General features: G+C 40.1%; 1 long non-coding RNA gene across 12 annotated transcripts in view; it reads left to right on the forward strand.

Annotated features, from left to right (window-relative positions):
- LOC103350790 (uncharacterized) overlaps positions 1 to 14,365 on the forward strand; it is a 772,648-nt gene that overhangs the window by 470,570 nt on the left and 287,713 nt on the right. The window lies entirely within an intron of this gene.

Consider the following 14,365-nt stretch of genomic DNA (forward strand, 5'->3'; position numbering starts at 1 on the left):
CATAAGCATGTTTTTATTAGAAATGCAAGAGGAATTCTCATCTTTGTGTCTGTCTTTAATGAGTTCCTGCATGACAGAACTCATGAAATTACTGTCTCTCAGTGTACTTTAGGTCAGTGGTCCCTGGAAATCTAGTCTCGCAGTCTACCATCAGCAAAAGCTTTGAATGTACTCTTCTAAATATATCTTAATTTATAAACTACATACCTTTATATATAATAAATGATCAGTTATATAATCTAAGATACATTATAAAACATATATATATAGAATCAGATATTTTTACTCTGTTAGAGACATAACTTGTTTTAATCATAGAAATAAATTACATAAAAGTTAAAATAATTCACTTAGTCCTGCCGTTTGTCAGTGACCAGACTTGTCTGTGCGTGTACACATATGTAAATATTTTCGCACAATGCCCTCTACAGGGCTGTCTTGCTGCCAATTTAGGTGTGTACCTTATTTGGTGTCCACATAGGTGTGTAATATGAAGACTGGACTTCCTTCCTCTGCAGATGTACTAAGTCTTATTTAATTCCCTAAAACAGGACATTCATGTTATACTGATATTTAGGCATTGTAAATAATGCCTCAGATGACCCCTTGGTGCCTCTATTTCTGGTTTAATTCTTTCCTTAGGACAAAGCCAAGCTTTGCAACTGGTAGCTGCAGATGAGTGACACTAGATGAGGCTTTGGGGGTCCTTAAAGGGTGTCTGTGACATCCTGCTTCCACACAAGCTCCTTTGTGTATCTGTTGTCCAAGCTACAGCTTTCGGCACAGGTGAAGATGCCAGGGCGCCCCAGTCAGCACGGCAGCCCAGGCTGTCGGCCTTCAGGTAGTTCAACAGCTGAGGCATGACCTAGTAGCTAGGAGGATTTTTGAAACCTGTTTCTCCAAGGGTCAGATATATTTACTGTCAAATTTTGGATGCCCTGTTTGTTAACTGATTTAAAGCTGAGTAGGAACTGACAGGAGGGGAAGTTAGGCTTAATAATAACCAATGGACTTTAAGGCCTGGGCAGGTATATATGAGGCCCAGACTTGCAGGTTAACCCATGGATCTAACTCTTCATATGGGGTGCTGGAGGAAACATTACAAAGAAGGTGCGAACCTCCTTAGGGATGGTACCCCATTGATTCTCATCACCTGGTTGGTGTGGGAGGAGAGCTGATCTGGAAAGGAGGTTAGCACTGAATAGGTGGTGTCTTTAAAAGGAAATATACTGTCCTGGCTTCAAAGTCTAATGACCCCAGGCTGTCCCCTCAATTGCGGTGGTTACTTTGGAAGCCAGGCAGAGCATAGAGCTTCCTCAGCTTAGGTCCAGCAGGGTCTGCAGTTGTGACCTGGGAATCCTTCGACCCTCACTTTCAGTGGCCGGGTTATTGGTAGGGTGGGCAGGGCTTCTTTGGAAGCTGTCTTTTGTCATCATAGCTGTTTGCCCAGTGCCCTGTTTTTTTACATTAACTACAGGTGCTATTTAGGACTGGACTGGACTTGTTGGATCTCCCTGATAGTAGATCACTGTAAAAAGCAGCTATTAGCTGGGCCTACCACCTAGCCTTATGTTGTTCCTTTTGCTTAGTTCACTTTTTCTTCTTGGTCTCTGTTAAAATAGACCATGAGGCAGCCTATAGGTTGTTAGTAAAGGGGTGCTCATTAAGTACCATCCCTAATCTTCAAGGCCTTTCTTACTTTCTTTGTTTTAAGATTCATTCTTTTACTTATTTGAAAGGTAGAGTTACAGAGAGAGAAATCTTCCATTCGCTGTTTAACTGCCGAGATAGCTACAATGTCTGGGGCTGTACCCGGGTGAATCTAGGAGCCTGGAGCTTCTTCTGAGTCTTTCATGTGGGTACAGGGGCTCAAGCACTTGGGCCATCTTCTACTGCTTTAGCATTAGTGGGGAGCTGGATTGGAAGTGGAACAGCTGGGTCTCAAACTGGTGCCCATATGGAATGCCATGGTTGCAGGCAACAGCTTAATCCCAGTAGGCCACAATGCTGGTCCCAGGGGCTTTTTTCTAATATCAAGGATGACCTGAGCTAATAATCTATAGTCTTCGGCATATTTTGACATTGTTTTTTTCTTGTGAGTTAAGATAGTGCCCACAGGAGAGATATGTCTTTTCAGGTAAGATCAAATCTGTCAGCCACTTTATATCATCTATCTATCCATTTATTAGGGTTTTCCGTAAAACTTCTCATCTCCCTTTTCATCTCATTGAAATCTTGTGTTGTTTACAATGCCTAAATATCAGTAGGAAAAATATCCTGTTTTAGGGAATTAAAGTTTTAGCACATCTAAAGGGAAAGGCAGTACAGTCTTCATGATACACACTTATGTGGACACCAATTAAGGTACAGATTTAAACTGACAGCAAGATGACATTGTAGAGGGCATCGTGAAAAATATTTACATATGTGTATATGCAGAGACATGTCTGGTCACTGATGAATGGCAGATTTAAGTATTTGGAAGGCAGTGTTACAGATAGAGTGGGAGAGACAGAGAGATAGAGATAGTCTATCCATTGCTTCACTCCCCAAATGGCTGCAAAGACTGGGAACTGGACCAGGCTGAAGCCAGGTGCCCAAAATTCTATTTGGATTGTGCATGTGAATGTCCGGGGCCCAAGCATTTGGGCTATCTTATGCTGCTTTCCTAGGTATGTTTACAGGGAGCTGGATTGGAAGTGGAACAGCTGGGTCGTGAACTGATGCTCATTTGGGATGCTGGTGTGGCAGGCAGTAGCTTAACCAACTCTGCTACAACAATAGTTCTAACACAGTAGAGTTTCACACTATTTTACCCTTTTAGGGCTCAGGACAGACAGTGGTGTTTGGAAAGGTCTAGAATTCTAACAAGATATATACTGTCCCCAACCATAGAACAGAGGGTTCTTGAATAGATGGGCAGGAAAACTTTTATAATTTAACCAGCAAGAAAATGTAACCCCTATGGCTCAGAGAGGCCAGGAGTCCTGGTCAGTCTAGAAAACCATCAGAGGGAATTGGAAAACCTGGCCCTTCTCAAGACTAAACCATCCTAAGACCAGTTTTTGTCAGTGTGTTTTTAAAAATGGCAGCAAAGTGGGTAGGGGAAATGAGACATGTGGCATCTTTGGTAGGGAATAAGTAAAGATCTTAGGGCTGACTGGGACCAGGCAGTGGGTCTCTGCTGCCCAGTAGGTATGATGTCCCCTCCACCTCTTGCTTCTCCTGACATTTGAGGCTGAGTAAGGAGGGGTACCAAACAGGAAGGACAGAGAGAAAGGGTATTTCCACCTCTTGGGAGATACTCTGAGAGTGCCTGCATGTATGTAGGAAAAGGGAGACTTTGCTTGAAAGGCAGACAGAGCCTGGGTGGCTAGTTTATTTTATTTTATTTTTTTATTTAATTAATGTGAATTTACAAAGAGCAACTTCTGCATTGTTGTGGCTCCCCTCCAACCTCCCTCCCTTAGTTTAAAGGAAATAGGTGAGACTGGGAAAGCCCGTTTCCATGAACTTGGCAAAGAGACTTTGGCATCACTAGACCAGGCAGGGAAGCGATAGAAACAGGCTACATGTGGAGCATGCTCAGGGCAAGGTTGCTCAGAACTTAGCACTTAGCACTGGCTGGCTCTGCCAACAACATGTGAGCAGAGATGGCTGAAACCGGGAGTCTTCTCTTTGTGCAAGTAAGAATTCAGACATGAGACAAATGGTAAACAAGGTAGCGAGGTTTAATGGTGTACAGCATCTGTCAGAACAGATGGGCACCTTCCTGGAGAGAATGAGAGAGGGATAGAGGGAGAGAGGGAAGTGGGGGGGGCAGAGATGGGGAGAGAGAGAGAGAGAGAGACTGGTCATTTTGAGTGGGATGAACAAGGTTACATAGTTTAATGGAGAGAATACAACTGACAAGCCAGGCGGGCATCTCAGCAAAGGACTGAGAACTGAGAGAGTTACATCTGAGAAGGTTTGGAAGGAGAGGGAATTTCCTAAGAGGGCGCTGAGGGAGCGTGAGGGGGGAGGAGGTGGTGAAGGGGCATGACTGGCAGGATCGAAGTAGGCTCAGACCGCAGAGGTTCAGGGGTTACAGAGGTTTGAGCTTTTCCCCAAGGAGGAGACTCTGTTAGCTGGTGCAAGGCTGACAGAGTGAAGGGCAATGCAGAGCAAGAAGAATGCCTGGACACAGGGACCTCAGACCACTTTGTGGTTGGTGGAGTTGTCTGAGTCTTGCAAACTGAATTCTAGAAAAAGATGCCTTTTTGGTTTATTTTTTCCCCACTGGATATAGGTCCTTAAGGTTATGATGGGGACACCCAAGGGGTGAATCTTTAGGCAGTCATGAGGGTGAGTTTCCCATGTGGAGAGAAGAGGAGGGATGAGTCCTAGAGTCAAAATGATGTGAGGAGGAGGGGGAGGGACAGGCATCCGTGCGTCTCTTATTCTACCTTAAGACGGTGAGCCCATCCTCACCTCCAGGTGTCCCTGTGGTTGGAGAGGTCAGACCAGATCCAGATTTAGCTCCCGGATTTTCAGGACAGGACGAGAGACAAGCACAATGCAAGGTCCTTCAGAGAAGACTCAGGTGGATTCACCTGGTCTCCCAGAAGTGTGGCCAGTGTGGAACGTGGAAAGAGCAATGGGGAGGTGGTGATTCCCCACAGACTGATCACCTCAAAGTCAGCTTCCTGGGTTTTGGCACCAAAATGTTAAGTTTACAATGTCTTTCTGAAGAAGGCATGGAGACAATTGGTCCAGGCAGAAAAGATTTTTATTTTTAGAAAGTCAGCCTAGTGGGTCCAAAGTAGGATTTTAGCATGCCCAGGCAGTGGGTGGGGGTTCTGAAATAGGACTTCAGCCCACCTGGGCAGTGGTGTTGGAGGGGGACTTTTAAGCTTGCCAGGACGGTGTTGTGTCCCTATCTGTGGGTGGTGATAATGGGGAGCAGGACATACAAGAAACCTTGTCAGTAACTGCTGACCATGATAAGCAAGAACAGAATGGGCAGGTAACCTCAGGAACTGCGGACCAAAGCCAATCATTCATAATGTGGTGTTCTCAGGCTGTGGATTGCCACTTGTTCTGGGGTTATCTATTCACACCCAGTGGCCTGGCAGAGCCTGACAATGAGTTTACCTCTGTTCCTTGAGAGTAATAGAAAAGAATAAATCACATGGGCCGAATGAATGAGAGAGAAGATGACAGCACCTAAGAGGTGTCAATAAAATTAGAAGATAGAAAGCAAAGGACAAATGGTGAATGACTTGGATTGGGGGGTGGGGAGGTTTGAGTGGAAACCAGACTTCCTGCAATGGAGGATTGTAATGCATTGGAGGGGAGACAAATCTCTCTCTGAATAAACCTAGACATGGTCAGGTTTTAGAGGCAATAGGTACATCTAAAACTGGGGTGGGGGATTTATAACAGGAAGAATTGTTGAAAATTCTTATAGGGAATACCCTACAGAACCTATATAAAAGAGTTCTCTCATTTATTGCAGTGTGCTGGTTCCAAACAAGTAGAGTCTTGACTTAATGAAAATAATTCATAAACAGGGCAACTGAATATATTAGAAAACACCAGTGTTTGTTTCTGATTCTGTTTCCTTATAACTTTTAAGTTCTACTTTTTTTTCTTTCACCTGATAACATATGGTGTGCAAACAATTATTTTATAAATTTTCAACTTACATAATAAGGGGAATTTGCAAATTAAACTTGAACTTGTTAGAATTTACTCTTATATAATTTACTCATATATATATGCTTGATTACAATATCCTAATATCATGCATTTATTTGTTTGCCAATAAGACAAATATAGATAATTCTTAGGTATTCCTTTGGAAGAAGAGTGTTTTGGTTACTATTAATTCAATTATCTGTCATATAATATAAATCATTAATTTACAGATTTCAGGAAGACATTTAATTGGACTGAAACCTATCTAGTTTATCCCATCTGACATTATAGATATAAAGTTGAAATATTATCCAGCATGTCCAAGAATATATCTGCATCCCATATAAAAATAAGTCTTATAATAATAAAATTTCAATTAAAAAGTTTGGATTGATATTTTAAAAGTCAATTTACATTAAGCAGTATATCCAAAATTCAGCTACTTGAATCGTATTCTGTATATACTAATAGAGACTTCATCAATTCTGAATTGCATAAATATATTTTAGCATCAAGAATGGTCAGTATTTTTCTAAGAGGCAAAGGATGCTCAGGAATATGCAATGTAACAGGTTTTATTTACTTTTTATTTTTTAAAAAATAAAATTAATTCATTTGAAAGAGTTATACAGAGACAGAAGGAGAGACAGAGAAAGACAAGTCTTCCATCCACTGATTCACTCCCCAATTGGTCGCAATGGACAGAGCTGTGCATATCAGAAGCCAGGAGCCAGGAGCCTATTCCAATGCAGGGGCCCAAGGACTTGCGCCATCTTCTACTGCTTTCCCAGGCTATAGCAAAGAGCTGGATCAGAAGTGGAGCAGCCAGGACTCGAACTGGTACTCATATGGGATGCTGGCACTGCAGGCGGCTTTAACCGCTACACCACAGCGCCAGCCCCAGAACAGGTTTTAAATATCAACCTGTGAATTACACCAACACTATGAATCCCAACTATTTGTTTCTGCTTTGAAGTTTATGGAATACTGCTTGAAATAATGCAACTCAGAATAAATGTATAATACTGCAGTTTGTTCTGGTAATTTTTTTTTATTTGACAGGTAGAGTTATAGACAGTGAGAGAGAGACAGAGACAAAGGTCTTCCTTCCATTGGTTCACTCCCCTAATGGTCGCTACGGCCAGCTCTGCGCCGATCTGAAGCCAGGAGCCAGTTGCTTCCTCCTGGTCTCCCATGCAGGTGCAGGGACCCAAGCACTTGGGCCATCCTCCACTGCCGTCCTGGGCCAGAGCAGAGAGCTGGACTGGAAGAGGGGCAACCTGGACTAGTACCTGGCGCCCCAACTGGGACTAGAACCGGGGGGTGCCGACACTGCAGGCGGTTGGTTAGCAAAGTGAGCCATGGTGCTGGCCTGTCCTGGTAATCTTAAGAGTCTTTTAAAGCAGAGCTGTACGATGCTCTTGAACTTTTTGATGGTTGAGTATCTAAGTTATAAGTAAGAACTGAAATTAGAGAAGATGATAAACGGTGAAGTGGCTACTAAAATGGACTGTAAAGGTTATGGATGGCTCAGATGATTAAAATCACTGGGAGTGTTACAAATGACACTGCTGTCTGCCTAGAGGAAGTACCTTTAAAAATAATTTACAAAAAATAAGTAACAAAAAATTTATAAAAAATAATATCTATCATTGCTTAGGAAATACTGGTTCCTTTTCCTTTTTTTTTTTTTTTGTTGGCCGATGATCATATTTGTCTGATTCAATTGATTCTGCACTGCCAAGCCTCTCTTTTGTACTGTTGATGCAACATACAAGACCTTTTAGTATATAGTACTTACTAAGAAAACCTACACTGTAACTGACACGTTGCTGGAAGCTCAATGTGAATGAGTCTGAGTTAGATACTCCAGAGGAATCCAGTCTTAGGGCAGACCAGACCCACACTTTTGTGTTTTACCTCCAGGAGCTCTACCAATTATCATAGTGAAGAATGGAGAGAAACCCTCTGGGGTTTCCAGGAGGAAGAGCAGACAATCATTTGAAATGTGAAAGAGCATTCTGTCCTTAACAAGGCTTGCCGTCCAGAGAAACTACTTTACCAGAGTCTAACTGTCAAGAGGGAAGGGAAACACTGTGCACTTTTCTTTTTTTGAAAGATTTATTTATTTATTTGAGAAGCAGAGTTACAGACAGAGAAAGGCCTTCCATCCACTGGTTTACTTCCCAAATGGCTGCAAAGGCTGGAGCTGGGCTGATCCAAAGCCAGGAGCCAGAAGCTTCTTCTGGGTCTCCCACGTGGGTGCATGGGCCCAAGCACTTGGACCATCTTCTACTGCTTTCCCAGGCTATCATCAGGAAGCTGGATCAGAAGTGGAGCAGCCGCGACTTGAACTGGCATCCATATAGGATGCCAGTGCCTCATGTGGAAGCTAAACCTACTATAACACGATGCCGGTCCAAATACTAAACTCTTGCTTCCTCTGGCTGTCCACGTGGGAGAAGGAAAATATCCAGCTCTGATCCTTCCCAGCCATATATTCCGTGTGACTTATGCATACCCATGACTTCACAGTCCAGAGACGCAGGCTCACTGAAAGACAAATCTAATAGAGGGTTCTGTAGTGCTTTCCCTCTTCTGATACCTGACTGTTCCATCGCTTAAAGGCCTATTGATTCCTGTGCCTTGTACTCATATATCATGTCTTGCTTTCAGTGGTGAGTTACATTGCAATACTAATTTGAAAAAAAACAAAACAAAACAAAACACAGTTTTGGGACACCAAGCAAGTGCCAGAACTGGACTCAGATATGGCAGAAGTGTTAGAATTAGCAATAGAGGAATTTAACAGAATTATGACTACACTAAGGGTTCTGATAGAAAAGGGAGACATGTAAGAACAGATGGATAATAAATAAATAGAGATCTGGAAATTTTAAGAATGAATCAAAGAAATAGTAAATATCAAAACACTGCAACAGAACTGATTCAAGCATTTGGTGGAGATATTAATAGACTGTGCATGGTTGAGTAAAACTTTTTGAGCATAGAGCAATTTCAGTAGAATCTTCCACAACTGAAAAGCAAAGAGAAAAAACAGACTTAGGAAAAGAAAGAACACTAAGACCTCTGGGACCACTGTGTATGTTGTAAGCTCCAGCGATTGTGGCTATTTGCGGAGTGAACCATCAGATGAAAGACCTCTCTCTCTCTCTCTCTTTCTCCCCCTGCCTCTGCCTGTAACTCTGCCTTTCGAATGAATAAATTTTTTTAAAAGTAAGTACATGTAATGAGAATGCCAGAAGAAGAGAATGTAGAGGAAATATTTGGAAAAAGGGTTTGGGGCAGAGGGATGGCAAATTGAGAATTTCAGTATTGAGTTATTTTACTTGTATTTATTTTTGGTAAATTTTTATTTGAGAAAGAGAGATAGATGGAGGGAGAGGGAGGGAAGGATAGAGAGAAAGAGAGGAAATGGAAAGAGAGAGAGAGAGAGAGAAATTCTATCCACTAATTCACTCCTCAAATGCCCACAGTGGCTGAGAACCAACGCTAGGAACTGAGAATTCCATCTAAGTCTCCTATGTAGATGAGGGGAAGCCTACCACTTGATCCATCACCAGTATCACCCAGCAAAGGCAGCAGGAGTTAGGAGCTGGAGCAGGGGTTAGATCCCAAGTACTCTGATGTGGGATGTGAACATCACAACTTGTCCCATTCCTCCTTTTTAACAGGAAAAAAAATTAACTGAAAACTGCACAAAGAATATTCTGCCTTATATGTTAGGAAATTTATATATCAATCTATATATTAGGTAAGACAGAATTTAATTTCTACTCTTAGTAATAGTAGGAAAATGGTGGAAATAGAAAGGGGTATAGGACTAATACAGCCGTGAAAGACTATGTGATGTCATATCTTACCTTCTACCATATGTCCTCAGATCATTAGTAAAATATGAAAATCCCCCAATCCATAGTGTTAGGGGGTCATTTCTGTAAATCTTTGGCAAGACTGAGGCTTGCATTTAGATTAGTACTAGACAGACACAACTTGTAGATGAAGAAGTTGAGAGAGATAAGGTCACCGTGTACGATGCAGTGGGTAAGCCACCACCTGGGATACCTGCATTCTGTATCCAGTTGCCAGAGTGTGAGTCCCAGCTCCATTTCCAATTTCAGTTTCCTGCTGATGCATACCCTGGGAGGCAGCAAGTACTTGGGACCCTGCCATCCACATGGGAGACTGAGTTCCCACCTCCTGGTTTTGGCCTGTCTCAACCCTGGATGTGGTAGGCATTTGGCAGGTGAACCAATATATAGAAGAATCTCTTTCTGTCTGTGTTTTGCTCTGTCCTTGTCTCTCAGTGCCTCTCTGTCTCCTTCTTTGTGTCATTCTCTTTCACATAAATAATAATTAAAAGGAAAAGAAGTTAGAGAAACTAGAATTGTAAGAATTTCTGTATAGTTAATAAACCAAAATCATCATTTGGGTTCTAGATCCTCACAAGTTGGCACACGGTAGGTGACAATTACATTTACCTAATATGACATCAAGCTCCTTAAGTGTTACAGCCTTTTCTGGGTGCCACATGCTTCTATAAATTGAATTATTATTTACAAAGTACATTTATTTATTTTTAAATGAGAGGATAAAAATCATCTGGGAATTGTAGAATAAATAGGGTCCCTAGGCCATGTTCTTAAATTGAAACAACTTAATCGAAATTAAAAAAAAAAAAGACACATTGAAGCACATTATTGTGCTTATTTTGTGTTTCTTTATTAGCAGATTTTTATACCACTAAACTTTGACTAAAAATAATAGTTCTTTTTTTATTCATGCTCTAATTATTTTGTTCTTTGTCTTTGGTTTGATGGGTTGTGACGTGGTAGGAGGAATGTTTTCCTGTTGGGTTTAGTAAACCCAGTAAGGCAAGTTTCATTTTATGCTTTCTAAATATGTGTATTAATTAGATAACCTAATGTAGAACATTATTTAATTTTTCTTGCTAGTATGTTTGAAGAACTAATTTACAATGTCACCTGTCTGTATTTCGTACACAATTGTATTATTGCATTAGCTTCTGGAACTCTATACTTATTCATTTAAATACTTTCCGAAGTATGTATTGAGTGCCTCTTTTCATGCTATATTGTAATGCAGAATTAATATGAGTGCTGAAGACATAGCACCAAAATAGAATGAAAAAAGGAATAGATTGATGAATTTCTCATCCATTTTCCAATGAAGTTTACTCTTAAAGGTATTTTTCCGGTTGTGTTTGTGGTCGTTGATTCAATTTTTTATTTACAGTGAGGTTATTGATGACTTGCATTTATCTAACTAAATTATGTTTTTAATATTAATGGCTATATTTATTTTTTCTGATCTACATAAAATGCTTTCATTATAGGAAGATACAAACATTAAGATAAAACATAAATCAAATGCAGCAGTTCACATGTTTTCCTTTTGTAGATTTAACATTTAGCTAAATGGAATTTTAATAATGCATCAGTTAGTAACACATTGAATGTTTGAGCTAAATTGTCCTAGGATAGTTTTATTATTAGCATTTTTTATTGTATCTATGATAGCAGTGGTGATGCTAACTTATAACTCTTTAAGCATATTTGTTTATGCTGTTAGATGCTTGCATTTCTGTTGAGAATAGAAGCTTGTTTCTCAATATATAAAATTATTTACTGACTTTGGAAAATTTTCAGTTAGTAGTTTGAAAATGAAAATGACCTACATTTTTTATTTCCTTTAGGACATTTACTCCTAGGGTTTGGCATAATCGTCCATGGTAGTAATGTTCAATTCACATCTAGTTGGCAAATTAATACATCAACTAATTACACCAGGGCTTTGGGTTCCAGCTCATGTTGGCAAATTTATACAGGTGTTCATTAACTCAGAAAGAGAGGGACAGAGACAATTGAGGGCACCAAGGTCAATTCTTAAAAGGTACTAAGGCACACAAAAAAGAACAATTTCAGTATTGTCTCTTGAGTCCTCCATAGTAACAGACACATACATTCACACATGCACACACATGCTTTTATTTTTGAACTGTCCCTAAATTTATTTAATATAGTGTCAGTTTTTAACATGGTGTATCATTTTCTCTCTTGTAAAATGTTAAATAAATGGGAAGCAGGAAGTGAATCCTTCTCTCTCAAAGTATTTCAGAGATAGACATGTAATTCTTATTTCTATTCCTAGCTTGAGCCAGTATTAAATAATTAAGAACTTACAGTATTACCTTTAGTTTGGAGTGTTTTATTTTCCTAACTGCGCCCTTTTTTTGCTTCTGGGTAGGAAATTGAAAACAGAAACATAATTAATGTGAGTAAATAGCTTATGTTGTTCAAAAATAAGTGATTTATGAGGGAGTTTAAATGTCAAAATACAATCCAAAATTACTTTTGTAAAAACTAGATTCAAATTATTTGGGTATATTATAGGAGAATTCACAGCATTTTTTACTCTCCTGTAATTTTTCCCCTCTGAATAAATTTCTTAAACTTATATGCCAGAGTATGCTGGATCATGGGTTTCTTGAAAGTAGAGACTGTATTTCATTCTTCTTATTTTTCCCAACATTTAGCTCAGTGTTTGGCACATGGTGTGACATGGGGACACATAGGAAGTGCATTGAAGTCAGACTCTGGGTTTGAAGTGGACAGACTGGAGTAGGTCATGGTAGAATTAATATTTATTAATTAGCCTGAAGAAAGTGGTTTTTGGGAGCATATTTTAGGCATAGAAGAAAAACTGAGTGCTTTAAGGTAGAAGAGAGCATGAACTATTTTGTGAATTACATAGCATTGAACATGTTTGTGGTGTTAGTTGGATGGATGCCTACTGAAAGATCACTGGGGAAAGACTGTTGACAGTTTATATGCCATACTCATGGAATTTGAATTTTATCTTAAAAGCAAAGTATAGTCATTGTTTGAATTATAAGAAGATTGATGACATAGAGCCTCTTCTTTCCATTTTCTCTCCCTTTCTTCCTTCCTCCTTTCTCTTTAAATCATCAAGATGATGCCACAGTGGTGTGTGTATGTGTGCATGCATGCATGTGTGCATGTCTGCACACACGCACATGTTTGTGCACTATTCAGGGTTCTTTAGAGAGAGAGAACTACAGGATGTGGAAAGATGGATTGTTACAGATTTATCTTCAAGAATTGGCTGACATGAAGTCCCTACATCTGTACTAAAGAAAACCGGGAATGTGCTGATTGTGTAAATTCTATCCCAGAAGCAGCTTTGAGATCCTGAAGAGCTGATGTTTCAATTCAAATCTAAAGGAAGGAAGAGATTGAAATCCAGACGTAAGCCACAGACATAGGAGGAATTATCTCTAACTACAGGAGAACCAACCTTTTTTTAGTCTTTGCAACTGATTGCAGGGGGCCCATCACTAGGAATGGCAATCTGCTTAACACTGTCTACCAAGTGCTAAACTCATTCAAAAATACCCTCACAGACACATCCAGGGTAATGTATTACCAAATGTTTGTCTAATCCTTGGTGCAGTCAACCATCACTGGTAGAAAAGACAGAGAGCTAAGTTTTCAGCGAGGACTATTTGCATAATTTAGGGACCTCATGATTGACATTCAAAATAAGTCATAACTTCTTGGAAAAGACCCCAGAGGCACAGGGAGTCAAAGCAAAAATTAACAATTGGGATTACAGTACTGTAAAAGAAACAGGAAAGTGAAGAGGCAACCAACAGAATTGAAAAAATATTTGCAAACTATGCAACAGATAAAGGATTAATAACCAGAATCTACAAAGAGACCATGAAACTCCACAACAACAAAACGAACAGCCCACTTGAGAGATGGGCCAAAGACCTTAATAGATATTTTTCAAAAGAGGAAATTCAAACGACCAACAGACACATTAAAAAATGTTCAGGATCACTAGCCATCAGGGAAATGCAAATCAAAACCACAATGAGGTTTCAACTCACCCTGGTTAGAATGGCTCACATTCAGAAATCTACCAACAACAGATGCTGGTGGGATGTGGGGAAAAAGGAACACTAACCCACTGTCGGTGGGAATGCAAACTGGTCAAGCCACTATGGAAGTCAGTCTGGAGATTTCTCAGAAACCTGAATATAACCCTACCACTCAACCCAGCCATCCCACTCCTTGGAATTTACCCAAAGGAAACAAATTGGCAAACAAAAGAGCTGTCTGCACCTTAATGTTTATTGCAGCTCAATTCACAATAGCTAAGACCTGGAATCAACCCAAATGCCCATCAACAGTAGACTGGATAAAGAAATTATGGGATATGTACTCTATAGAATGCTACACAGCAGTAAAAAAACAATGAAATCCAGTCATTTGCAACAAAATGGAGGAATCTGGAAAACATCATGCTGAGTGAATTAAGCCAGTCCCAAAGGGACAAATATCATATGTTCTCCCTGATCGGTGACAGCTAACCGAGCACCATGAAGGAAACCTGTTGAAGTGAACTGTACAATATGAGAAACAGTGACTTGATCAGCCCTTGTCCGGACTGTTGAGGAACAACTTAAAACTTTAACCCTTTTAGTATTTTTTTTGTTCTACTTAATACTATTGGCTGAACTCTTTAATTAACACACAATTATTCTTAGGTGTTTAAATTTAACTGAAAAGTGATCCCTGTTAAATATAAGAGTGGGAATAAGAGAGGGAGGAGATGT

This window comes from Oryctolagus cuniculus, chromosome 8, assembly GCF_964237555.1.
Source record: "Oryctolagus cuniculus chromosome 8, mOryCun1.1, whole genome shotgun sequence".
Lineage (NCBI taxonomy): Eukaryota > Metazoa > Chordata > Mammalia > Lagomorpha > Leporidae > Oryctolagus > Oryctolagus cuniculus.